The sequence below is a fragment of the Dasypus novemcinctus genome, chromosome 2 (assembly GCF_030445035.2).
Source record: "Dasypus novemcinctus isolate mDasNov1 chromosome 2, mDasNov1.1.hap2, whole genome shotgun sequence".
Classification (NCBI taxonomy): domain Eukaryota; kingdom Metazoa; phylum Chordata; class Mammalia; order Cingulata; family Dasypodidae; genus Dasypus; species Dasypus novemcinctus.
The window spans coordinates 27,924,776-27,935,982 of NC_080674.1; the positions used below are offsets into that span (position 1 = coordinate 27,924,776).

The window sequence follows — 11,207 nt, forward strand, 5'->3', positions numbered from 1 at the left end:
ATATGTGACTGAATTGCTGCAATCTCATAATACTAACCAAGGAAAAGTTGCCTGTGGATAAGTAAATAAAATGGTTTCTTGATATGGCATATACTACTGGTAAAGATGATGTGAACACTGTTGAAATGAAAGCAGCATATTTAGAATATTAACTAAACTTAACTGTTAAAGTAGCTTCAGGGTTTAAAAGGATTGACTCCAATTTTGAAAGGAGTTCTACTGTAGGTAAAACACCATCAAACACTTTAGCATGCTATAGAGAAATCTTTCATGAAAGAGTTAATGCAGCAAACTTCATTATGTCATACTTTAAGAAATTTTCACAGCCCCCACAATTTGCAGGAATCAGCACCTTAAACAATTAGCAGCCATCATCATCCAGGTAAGACCAATGAGCAATCACTGAACACTCAGATGGTGGTTAATATTTTTAACTAATCATCTATTTTAATTCAGGTATGTATATCAGTTTTATACATAATGTTACTGAACACTTAATAGCATACAATTTAGTGTGCTGTAAGTTTTATATTCACAGGGGAACCCAAAAATCCATGTGACTAGCTTAATTGTGATGATTTCTTCATTGTGGTTGTTGGAACTAAACTCACAATATCTCCTAGATTTACCTGTAAATGGCTGGTAAATATTCTATATTGGCAAGATATATCCTGTAAGATAAATCTTTAAAAGTAAAGGTGGAATAACACAGAAAATGAGTGGAAGCGTAGAAAAAAATAAATATTGGGTAAATTCAGAGAAATAGGTTTATTTATTTCCATGTAGTTATATTGAAAAGTTTATTACTAATTAGCATTTAAATTATAGAGTACTATTTATAAGCCTTGCTTTGTTCTAAGTGACTTTATATGCATTATCACCAAAATGCTTTTACTTTGGGAACTGATATTATTCAATTTTGTACATAAATTAACTAAAACTTTGGGACATTAATCCAATTCTACTTCAGTTACACAGCTTCTAAACTAAACTTCAAAATTCAAACACATACAGTAATTCTCCAGAAATCAAATCTGTAGTCACTGCAATTTCAATTAGCAAAACAGTATACGTAGGATAAAAAAAGGAATATGACTTCATCAACCACATACTTCCTTATCTATCATAATATACATGTATCATATGATGAAAAAACTAATTGAAAGAACCAACTACAAACTGGGAAAAATATCTGCAGATCACATATCTGACAAACAAGTCTTATGTAAGAACATATAACAATCAAAATTCAGCATAATATCAGACAAAAACAAGCAATAAAAATACCGCAGTGCTTGTTTCTGTGGTACATACAATAATATTTGAATGATACAGAAAATATTAGCATGGCCCCTGCATGAGGATGGCATACAAATTCATGAAGCCTTTCATGTTTTTAGATGAGTACGTGCTAGAGGCTTAGGAACTGGAGTTCTTTCTGAGTAGGAATATCTAGGCAAATAAAGCAAATAATCCCCGCCTTCCATCCTAGCTCATGTAATAAAGGTGGTTATTGTTTATGAAAAAAAACATGGCAGAAACATTTGAAGACACTTCAACCAGAAAGAAGAATGGCAAATAAGTATTAGAAAAGGTGTTCAACATCATTAGTGATTCAGAAAGTATAACTTAAAACAAAAATGAGATACAATTATGCACCTATTAGAGTGATTAAAACAAAAGAAACAGCAACAATACCAAATGTTTACAAATGCTGGCAACTTGATCTCAGATTTTTTGTCTAGAATGGAAAATGGTATAGCCATTTTAGAAAACAGCTTGGCAGTTTCTTATAAAGTTACACACTTACCATAAGATCCAAAAATCCCAACCAGAAAAAGCAAAAACTACATCACACAAAAACCTGTACATAAATGTTAATGCACTATCATCAAATGGCCGTGAACTAAAAATAAATCAAATGCCTATTATGAAGTGAATGGATAAACAAACTGTGATGCATCCATACAATGAAATACTCTTCAATAATGAAAGCAATCCAAATATTTAATCAGCCAACAGGATGGATGTATTCCAAATGTACAAATTAAAGAAGACAATCTCACAAGGTTAAATACAATGTGATCCATTTATATGATATTCTAGAAAAGGCAAAACTCTAGGGATGGGAAACAGATCTGTGGTTGCCGTGACATAGGGGTGATGGAAGTATTTACTCCAAGGGGTTAGACAGGGCAATAATTTGGGGGTTGGTGATTTTTTTGTATCCTGATTATGCTGATGGATACATGGATCTCTACATACATTGAAACTCATACAATTTTCCACCAAAAAAAGTAGATGGCATTTTAAAATAATAATATATTAAAGACTTTCATTACAAAATTGGCACATATATTTTAGTAAATAATATTTATCCATGCTTATTTGTGAAGAGGATGTTGACAAGAAAATGAATGTATATTTTGTTATTTTATATTTTACAAACAGCAGGATTGACACGGTCTTCTGCATTAGTTTTATTAGCTTGAAATCCTGCCCATGTAAAAATTAACATTCTTTGGAAAGAAAAAATGCACAGATGCCATTTTCCTCAAAAGCAAGCAATTTATGAATGTAAACAAAGTACTGTTTTGATTTTATGCTTCCAGATTTACTTAGAATATGAAATATAGAAATGTCTACAGATTTGAGACCCTTTTCTGCCATAAATAGGGATGAATAGATTGATAGTCACTTATCATTTCTATAATGTGCATTAATTTTCTTATTAAAATTCCTCAAGATTGACATTTGGTAGAGTTTTCTGAAACCATGATTATAGTGTCATTACACAGTTTTGACATAGTACAGTCCAAAAATAAGCATTATTCATTGGTCACATTTGTCATGTAACAATTGTCAAAATTCCAAAAGTAAAGTCAATATATAATTGTATTGAAATAAAACTTCTTGGAGATTTCTGAGTAAAATATCAACTTGAGATTAGCCACGTTCTCTGCCCAAGAGTCTAATAATGTGATTATATGTGCAAACATATGTAATTTTTTTATTACAGAAACTGTCTTTTATTTAAGAAACTCAGAATTTAAGTGGACATGTAAATGACAAGAAATCATAACTTCTAAAATGATGAAATAATATTTAATTAAGATTATTTAAATTATTCTAATCTCAAATTTTATCTAGCTGTTACTTCGGTCAAGTTATTCAAATTGTTTTGTATTCCAATTTTGTAGCTTCTGTAAATTAGGGAGTTGAGCTGTTTTACCGCTAAGATTTCCCATGCCTCTATATTTTACTTTCATCCTGTTCCACTTGCACAACACGCAGAGTTCCATTTTAATCACCTCACATGAGGACTTCATTCCAACCTGCTTGATCAATAATTTGTGTCTCCCTTTTTACCGAGTGTGCACTTTTCTCTCATAACCCCTGGAACAGGAGGAAACACCAGCTCCAACATCTTGAGCTCTTTGATCTCTTTTGCAATGGTCCCAGATCAACTTAAGTGATCTTCCCCCTCTTGACTATCCCACTGACTCAACTTCTCCAGACTAAGCCGTAATTAACAAAATTGCTTCCTTGTTTTCACTCCCAGTTCTCCTTCTCATTTTCCTTTTTTTCCCCCATTTACTTCTTTCCATGCGTATCTGCATTATGTTTCCAGAGAAGCAATATTCTACTGAGAAAATATATGTAATTGTGTGCATGAAATTAACAGCAGATAACATTTTAAAAGTTACTACATAGTAAAAAGTGATGCACATTCCATAAAAATCAAGAAATTTCTCCTAGATATCACTCATACATAAACAGATTAAGAGATATAAATACTTGTTGTTAAATCAAGTTTGTGACGCCTAAGTAAGACAACATTTTGGTGATCACAGAGCAATGACTACAAAACTAAGATTGTTTAACCAAGGTCATATAAATATCCTAAATTTCATTCTCTATCATGGTCTGAAAATTTCTAGATTTGAGTTCTCTTTTTCTTGCATTATTAATTCAAGCCATGAAGAGTAACTATCTCATTCATTCCTCAAGGACCTTTATAAGCTTTCTCTATTTTTCTCCCTACTACCTTTTGCTTAATGTTTTATCCATGCACTTAAATTCTGTATTGATATAAACTTTACAATATAATGCCATTGATCTATAGAGTCAATATTTATATTGATTTTCATGTTTACACTTTCTAATTCTTTTCTTTCCTCATGTAATCTCTATACCTTTATAAAAATTACTTTCCTTATACTGAGTAAGACCATTGATGTGGGGTTTTTGGTGATGATGTCCATGCTAATGTGGCAGACAATCCCTGTGTGAGGAAGAAAGGAGCACAAGCAATATGTGGGAGATGAGACAGTCAAATTGTGCCTCTATGAAATTGATGAAGTGACCCATCTCTCTTATTCTACCTTTCACTCACATGTTAGAGTCTATCTCATTCAACACAAAATATCTCGTGTTGATCTCTCAATCCCCAATCTAACGTGATTTCTTCCTCCACTTAATAAGAATGCCTGAGTTTTCTCAGCCTCCGATGGCCCATAATGTTCTAACTTATGTTAGATTTGTTCCCATTACTTATCAAATAAGTAAATAATTATTTATTTATTTTAAAATTTTAGAAAAGATGATTATTTAGGAATAATATTTTATTTATCAGATTGCACATAGTTGGATACCAAATAAATTATTTATTATTTTCATGGTTCCAGCGAACATAGAAGTCAAGTTGAAAGCTTAATTCTCTAAAATCCAAACATTTATTTTTTATTCAAAATTAAGGAAAATAATAAAAGAAATGGACCACACTTCTGAAAATACTTCTCTGAAACTCTAAGATAATTGGAACTAAGATTTACCATACAAACATAAAGAATAGTTAGTATTAATAATATATAATTTTAAAATATGTGATAAGTACTATGACCATGTATATTAGTCAACAAAAGGGATGCTAATGCAAAATACCAGAAATTGGTTGGCATTTATAAAGGGTATTTATTTGGGGTGGGAACTAACAGATACCAGGCCATAAAGCGTAAGTTACTTCCCTCACCAAAGTCTATTTGGAGCAAGATGGCTGCCAATCTCTGTGAGGGTTCAGGCTTCCTGGGTTCCTACATTCCTGGGGCCTGCTTTACTCTGGCTTCAAGGTTTCTTTCTTTCTGGGGCTGGCTTCTCTTTCCTCTGCTTGCTGACTTCCCAGGGCTCCAGTTTAAATCTTCAGGATCAAACTCCAACATTAAAAGCCCCAACTCTGTTATTTGCCATGCCTTTTATCTGTGAGTCCCTACCCACCAAGGGGTCAATGCCCTAATCATAACTCAATCATGCCCAGGTAGAGATCAGATTACAAGCATAATCCAATATTTCTTTTTGGAATTCATTAGTTATGTCAAACTGCTATACCATATATTAACTATAATAAGGCAGACAGACAATATGTTAAGTGACTGCAAGAGAAACATGTTCATATCCACTCATATTTAACTTTGTTTTCAGTCAATTGGTGCAATGGAAGTATCAGGTTTTATCAAAGTCAAATAGATTTTGTGCTACATAAAGAATTTCAGGTCATAGAAAAAAAGAATGATGAGTTATTTCCATGGCAATGATTAAATTTTAAAAAGCTTTAATCATAAAATATGGATGACAAATTAATGAAGTTTACTTTCTCTGGTTACTTGTTTGACTCTTTAATAGTATACTTTAAGTTGTATATTATCTACAGTATATAATTGTATACAATTATAATTATAGGCATTTGTTGAGAGCTTTTATACGTCAGCTACCTGAACTCATGAGAGAAATCATTTATGCAATATAACTGATTTTGTAGACAAAATATTGTAATTGTGCTGGATCTTTATACCTGGTAATAAACTTTACAAAAATAAAATACATAAAAGAGCCAAAGGGAACATAAGTGAACTTGGCATAAGTGGCCATATTGTGATGATTAAGTCTGTGTTTCAACTTGGCCAGGTTATGGTGCCCAGTTTTTTGGTCAAGCAAACACAGGCTTGCTTGTAATTGTTAGGATATTGCATGCATTTAAATCATCAGTTATGTTGAGATGTTGATTGTCTCTCTAGCTGATTGCACTTTCAGTCAACTGAGGAGATTCTTTGAACAATGAGAGAAGTCTTACCCAATCAGTTGAAGGCTTTGAAAAGATAAGAGATAATTTCAGCAGTCAGAAGGGACAATTTCCAACTCTGCTTCAGATAGCCACTCTCCACTGGGGAATTCAATGAAAACCTTCATGAAAGTTCCCAGCTTGAGGCCTCCCCTATGGAATATGGATTTGTCCATTCCCACAGTCACAGGAGACGATTCTTTAAAAAAAAAATCTCATCATATTTATATATGCACATTACATACCTCCTGTCAGCTCTATTTCCCTGGAGAATGCTAATACACTCTTCAAACAAGTTCATGTTATTTGGGAGGAGCAACCCTATCCATAACTGTCAAGAATGCAACTCCACTCTGCAGCCAATATCCTCATTATCTGGTATTATTTTACCATTAAATTAAATGTGCTGAAGATTTTAGAGAATGATGTAATCATCATCATTGAAGATATGTATCTTCTGAGCACATATGCACCATCCAGTCAGTGCTGAAAAGTTTGGGTCTTTACTTTCAGAAAGTATAAAGCCTAGTTTTACTATAATTTAGCTATGTGGAACACTAAGAGGCAACAAAAATTCTTCCCATTTATCCTTTATATTATCATTATTCCTCATTTGCAACACTTTGCCTGAAAAATAATTCAGAAGGCACCCAGTCTTTTACTATATGTGCATCTCACATAAAATTAATATATTGATCAAACTGCTCAATTTATCATTTTTCTTACCTTATTAAGCATGTACATAATCCTTTTACTTCCGTAAAACCAAAATACTTCTAAAGTGACTGTGACAATCTTTTAAAATCATAGTAATTGAGGTGAAATAATGCAACAATATTTCATAAATTTTGATTAATATAGAGTCTATAGCTTAATTCTAAGGATGGCTTGACTTTCATTGCAGACTTTTCACTGTATAGTTGCATATGCAATACATCAAACATCAATTTATTTCTACCAACTCTGATCTGATAATTCATTCATTTTTACCAATATCTAAATGTGTGGATAATTTTGGAGTGTACATGAACCATATTCTCTTAAACTGAAATTTCTTCAAATTCATGAATGCTCATATTGGAAATTCGTTTTTGACAAACTTGTTTGATGTCATTATTACAACCCTTGTTTCCATGTTGCTTTTATTTTCTTGGTACGCTTTTGCCCATCCCTTTATTTTTAACATTTATGAATCTCTTTATTCATGGTAAGTCCTTGTGAAGAATGAACTTAGATTTTGATTTTTGTGCAAATCCCAAAGCAGAATAATTAAGCCCATTTATAAATTCTGACATTACTCATATGCTTCATTTCATATTCTTCATAAGATATTAGCTAAGTTTTATGTGTACATTAAATAATCTCTCTTTCTATATATATATTACTTTCTTTGCTATTTGTGCTAATTTTAATTTTGGTTAAGAATTGCCTTAAACTAATATATTGTATAATACCTTTAGTCCTTTTTAAAAATAATTTTGTTTTCTTCATTTTAAAAGCTTTCTACACCATTGACTCTTACCCATTACCTATGTAATCATCGATGAGCTTATTTTTTTCTCTTTCCTATTTTCTTCCGTTTCAATTATTTCTACCTTTGTAAAATACAAATATTTTTAGTTGACCTTTTTTCTCACCTTAATGTAATTCTTACAACTACAATTAAATATATTCAATGTTAACCATGGCCCTTTTCTGAAGACTCACCAATCTATCTGAATTCTCAGAAAACGCTCATGAATTCTTGCATATTTATTTATTTTCATATTCTTTATAGTTGAAAGACAGTTTGTCCAAATTTTAATTTATTACTTTTAGTTTGTTTCCTAAAATATTATTTCACTGTTGTCTTTTTTGTAGGATGTTATCAGGAAAATGATGCTGATTTGGCATTCTTTTTTTTTTTTTTTAAGATTTATTTATTTATTTCTCTCCCCTTCCCCACCAAACTCACCCCGGTTGACTGTTCTCTGTGTCTATTTGCTGCGTCTTTTTGTCCGCTTCTGTCGTTGTCAGCAGCACGGGAATCTGTCTCTTTTTGTTGCATGTCTTGTTGTGTCAGCTCTCCATATGTGTGGCGCCATTCCTGGGCAGGCTGAACTTTCTTTCGTGCTGGGCGGCTCTTCTTTCAGGGCACACTCATTGGGCTCCCCTACGTGGGGACACCCCTGCATGGCACTCCTTGCGTGCATCAGCACTGCACATGGGCCAGCTGCACATGGGTCAAGGAGGCCCAGGGTTTGAACCGCGGACCTCCCATGTGGTAGACGGATGCCCTAACCACTGGGCTAAGTCCGGTGCCCCTGATTTAGTATTCTTTACTTTGTAAATGACTTGCTATTTTTGCCTGGAGGTTCAATGTTGGTTGTTTGTGTTTTCCTTTGACTTTATAGCCTAATAGTTTTAGGGAAATATGTCCTAAAATTATCAATCATATTACTTTCCCAATTACATGGTGATTTCAACATATAGATTAAAACAAAAAGTAATAGTTTAAAATATTATTTCTATCCCATCACTTTGTTTATTCTTTTTGGGGGATTTCATTTACATATATGTTGGGTCATTTGCACAAATTTTTTAAATATGTTCATTTACTTTTTAATCATTTATAGCATTTTTAGTTTGTTTTTCTTCCCTTATTGTTTTCTCTCTCTCTCTCTCTCTCCCTCTCTCTCCCTCTCTCTCCCTCTCTCTCTCTCTCTCTCTCTCTCTCTCCCCTCTCCCTCTCTCCCTCTCCCTCTCTCCCTCTCTCCCTCCCTCTCTCCCTCTCTCTCTCTCTCTTTCTCCCTCTCCCTCTCTGCCTCCCTCTCTCCCTCTCTCTCTCTCTCTCTCTTTTCCCAGTGACTCTTGTATCTCTCTCTCTCTCTCTCTCTTTTCCCAGTGACTCTTGTATCTCTCTCTCTCTCTCTCTCTCTCTCTCTCCCCCCTCTCTCTCTCTCCCTCTCTTTTCCCAGTGACTCTTGTGTGTGTGTCTCTCTCTCTCTCTTTTCCCAGTGACTCTTGTATCTCTCTCTCTCTCTCTTTCTCTCTTTCTTTTCCCAGTGACTCTTGTATCTTTGGGCAAATTTTTTTCTTTCTTTTATAGTTTTATTCAGTAATTTTCTTCAGTAGATTTCTTCATTTTTTTCCTTCAAATCTTTCTGTTTCTTTTAAAATCTATGCTGAAGTTTTAAATTATGTTTATCATGTGCTTTTAGAGCTACAATTACAAATTTAAAAGTATTTATTTTGGATTATTATTAGTTTTCCTGCTAACTTTTGGGAGTGCTTTCATCACATGGAAAGTTCTGCTTATTACTTTCTATTGCATCTTATGATAACATTTTATGTTTGTCTTTTCACTTTTTCTGTTTATTATGTTCACTTTGAACTTCTATCAAGAAGCAGTAACAATTATTTACATGAAAGATTTAATGATGTTTATTTGCTTACTAGCTTTTGCATTACAAGGGGAACTCTACTGTTAATAAAATGAAGTACAGTTACTTCAATAAATAATTCGATTATAAACAACTGTCTTCAGTTCTGTGCTATTCTTTTTACTGTAGGACTCTTTTTTTCACTCTTTTTTTTCTTTTTCTTCTACACAAAATCTCCTAGGCATGTCTCCTCCCACCAAATTACTTTTCTTTCCGTGTGCATTGCCATACCAAGGCTGCCACCTCTGAACTAGTAAACAATTGAAACCCTGTTTCAGTTTCCTAGTAGCCAGTGTTATATTCTTCAAAGTCTTACTTCTCTTCTCATTGTTTTCATCTCAGTGTGAATCTTAAAGGGTAGTATTATATGTGCCTGCTACCACTAAAACTCAACTGTACCCTTCTTTTTTTCTGCCTGACTCCTCTGCTACAAGCAGAATTTTCTTATCCTATTTATGTGTAAATTGAAGTTAACTGAATCTTCTGTCTCTTTGTTCTTCTGTAGATGCTGTTTGTGTGTGGTTTTATTTGCTCTCCTTATTGAACTCCACAGTTTTCAAGAATGTATACAGAGATTTGACTTATGTTTCCACCATCCTAGGAAAATTATTACCCATCATTGTTAGTTGTTTCAAAGAGAGACTCCTTACAATTTTAAAAGAAAAAGTAATTTCTACAATTGAAAAATATAGTATGGTTAAAAAGCATATGAGATATACTATTTAAATCCTTGAGTTTTCCTTTTTTCAAATCTGCTATGTACAATTGTTTCATGATTTCATATAAACTACTATTAATTCAGAGTAACATGATGTTTTCTGCATTATCTTCATGACTTAGTATCTAAATTGTTGCTCTAGACAAGTAATATTCCATCTACTGCTCTGAATACCAATTTTGTTTTTCATTCTCTAAAATTAATTTCCTGCAGGAGTTCTAGATCCTTCCTGCCTCAATTAAGTGTAAGTGAAATTTATATTTTTGGTCCATTTCACAAAATGAGTGAATTATTTTTCCTTCGACTGTAGATTTTTTTTACAGGGAGAATTTTTAGTAATATCACTTTCATCAGAAATGTAGTGAATACAATTATTATGTACTAATTTATTCAACTGAATGCTAGCAATCCTTCCTTTTCTGTATAAGAAAATGTGTTTTATTCTGAGTAATGATGCAGGTTCTTTGAAAAGCACATATCCATACACACATATGCACCAATAGAGGCATAGCTTGCTGATATAACAGGTTCAGTTTCAGACCACCAACATAAAGCAAATATCACAATAAAGCAAATTGCATAAATTTGTTGGTTTCCCAGTGTATATAAAAGTTATGTCTAAACTATAATATAGTCGATATACTGTGCAATAGCATTATATCTAAAAGAACAATGTACATACCTTACTTTACAAATGCTTTAGCACTAAAAAAATTCCAACCATCTGAGCTTTCAATAGGGCATAATTTTTTGCTGGTGAGGGGGTCTTTCTTCAATGTTGATGGCTGCTAAAGGATCAGGGTAGTGTTTGCTAAGATTAGGGAAGCTGTGGCAATTTCTTAAAATAAGACAAAATGAAGTTTGCTGCATTGATTGACACTTCCTTTCATGAAAGTTTTCACTGCAGCATGCTAAAATGTTTGATGACATTTTACCCACAGTAGAACTTCTT

At 33.0% G+C, this 11,207-nt stretch overlaps 1 non-coding gene across 1 annotated transcript; it reads left to right on the top strand.

The window, feature by feature from the left end:
• The first annotated feature begins 1,291 nt into the window (after positions 1-1,291).
• LOC111759670 (U6 spliceosomal RNA) lies at positions 1,292-1,398 on the top strand. The gene has a single exon (XR_002793580.1). It is a non-coding gene; the product is annotated as a U6 spliceosomal RNA (small nuclear RNA).
• Positions 1,399-11,207: the final 9,809 nt, after the last annotated feature.